Below are 2,500 nucleotides of genomic sequence, written 5' to 3' on the forward strand. Positions count from 1 at the left end.
TGGTAGCCGTTTCTCAGGCTCCCTCTCCGGAATCGAACCCTGATTCCCCGTTACCCGTTACAACCATGGTAGGCGCAGAACCTACCATCGACAGTTGATAAGGCAGACATTTGAAAGATGCGTCGCCGGTACGAGGACCGTGCGATCAGCCCAAAGTTATTCAGAGTCACCAAGGCAAACGGACCGGACGAGCCGACCGATTGGTTTTGATCTAATAAAAGCGTCCCTTCCATCTCTGGTCGGGACTCTGTTTGCATGTATTAGCTCTAGAATTACCACAGTTATCCAAGTAACGTGGGTACGATCTAAGGAACCATAACTGATTTAATGAGCCATTCGCGGTTTCACCTTAATGCGGCTTGTACTGAGACATGCATGGCTTAATCTTTGAGACAAGCATATGACTACTGGCAGGATCAACCAGGGAGCTGCGTCAACTAGAGCTGAGCAGCCGGCCGCCCGGGAGTGTGTCCCGGGGGCCCGCGCGAACACGCAAGCGTCCGCTCAATCATTCTGCAAACAGGAGGAGGCTGAGCTCCCCTGCACAATACACCTCGAAACCCTCTCAGGTCCCGGCGGCGCGCAGCGCCGTCCCAAGTACTTGGTCGGGTTCGAGAGAGGCGCAATCGCCCGGAGTTAGGCGAGTAGACGCTTTCGGTGCGACCACCCGTGCTCCCAACTGAGCTTGCCGCTGCCGACAGAGGCCCGGGAGCGTGCTGTCGTGGCATTGCCGGCGGGAGACAACACGCGCCACCTACGGTGACCGGCAGCTCCAACGCCAGCGCCACAGAAGGACAAAAGCCCCACTTGGGTGCCGAAGCGAACTCTCCCAGCACAGCGCACGCGCCAACACATCCGCACAGCTGCGATACAAACCACCAGCGAGAACCGCTGGGGCGACCGAGCAGCAGACGGCGTCGCGGCGCCGAGCGCCGGGCGGCGGCGCATCCTCAACGCACACAGTCCTCAATCGGACCAGCACACTGAAGATGTCCACCGCGCTTCGCACCGGGCCCGCGAGGACCTACTTTGGCCGCACGGCGCCGCGCGCAGGGTGCGCCGGCGCGCAGCTGCGACGCCTGCCGCGTCCGTCGGCCGGCGCGCCTGCCACTGGCCGCCCCCACCAGCCGGCTGTAGCGCGTGCGCCCACGCACCGCGCGGCCAGCACGCCGGGAGGCGCCCCCTCACCGGCCGGGGACGGTCCCACCCAGCCACCGCCGCGTATCGCTTCACACCCAGATGCCGTTCAGTTTCGTCGGCATGGTGGGTATCGCTGGAACAACCGGTTCGTACCTCAACCTATCGTCGCCATCACCGATTCACCCCTAGCGAGAACAACCGCACCACAACAGGTTACCATTTGTTCATTTGCGTAACTTCACCAGAAAACGCAGGCGTCCATCGCCATTTGCAACTTCAACGATTATTGCATGCCTGTGTCAGGTGTCACGCCACACTACGTCTGCCCACATACACGCAACAAAATGTGCACGCCTAGACAATACGTGGAAGGTGGCCCCCGTACGTATGCGATGTCCATTGCTCGAACGACTGTCAACCGGCCTCTGTAGCATGTCGCAGATATGGAACGCGGTGCACCATGCCATCACGGTGTGTGAGGAGAGACGACTAGGTCCGAATACATCAACAGACAGCTCATGCTGATCGCCATCCACGGCGTCCGTTCCTCCCACACGTCTCTATGGCGTACCACACTGCAATCCAGCTCTCATAGGGAGACGACACGTAGCTGCGTGCACAATATTTGCACTGTATGGTCCGCCGTTTTTGGGCGCAGTCGTTGTACGGTCACACATGTGCCACGATGTATCATTCGGTACATAAGGACGAATGTGCAGTACAGATTGTGGTTTACGCGTACGACATTAGCGGACGGTTGACACAGGCCGCACCACAACGTAGCCTGAGTACGTCGCATGCGAAGGGCATTGAACATGCAAACTTCTCACCAACCAGCTTGCGAAGGCAGGGGGGCAAGGTGGGGACGTGGGGAGGGGCGGCATGTACGTCCTGCTGCCATCCACATTACAGTGTACAGCAGGAGCATGTGGAAAGTCAGCAAGACTTGCAAGGTGTTTAACATGAAGCGATACACAGGGGAGCGGGCAGTGCGAGTAGCGAACTATATTGCGAGGGTTGCGGGTGGGCAACACTACACTAATTGAACGAGTCGTATAACAATTACAGAGCAGGTTTAGGCGACAACATGGGTTACGTTAGGGGACAACGTGGGTTACGTTAGGGGACAACGTGGGTTAGGTTAAGGCACAACGTGGGTTAGGTTAAGGCACAACGTGGGTTAGGTTAAGGCACAACGTGGGTTAGGTTAAGGCACAACGTGGGTTAGGTTAAGGCACAACGTGGGTTAGGTTAAGGCACAACGTGGGTTAGGTTAAGGCACAACGTGGGTTAGGTTAAGGCACAACGTGGGTTAGGTTAAGGCACAACGTGGGTTAGGTTAAGGCACAACGTGGGTTAG

The 2,500-nt window shown here is 57.8% G+C and overlaps 1 non-coding gene across 1 annotated transcript in view; it reads right to left on the minus strand.

Moving 5' to 3' along the window:
- Positions 1-427, minus strand: part of LOC124728850 — a 1,909-nt gene extending 1,482 nt beyond the window's left edge. Inside the window, exon 1 of the ribosomal RNA XR_007007442.1 lies at positions 1-427. This exon is cut by the window's left edge and continues 1,482 nt beyond it. This is a non-coding gene — a ribosomal RNA (small subunit ribosomal RNA).
- Between the last annotated feature and the right edge of the window lie 2,073 nt (positions 428-2,500).

The sequence above is a fragment of the Schistocerca piceifrons genome, unplaced genomic scaffold, assembly GCF_021461385.2.
Source record: "Schistocerca piceifrons isolate TAMUIC-IGC-003096 unplaced genomic scaffold, iqSchPice1.1 HiC_scaffold_1172, whole genome shotgun sequence".
In the NCBI taxonomy this organism is placed as follows: Eukaryota; Metazoa; Arthropoda; class Insecta; order Orthoptera; family Acrididae; genus Schistocerca; species Schistocerca piceifrons.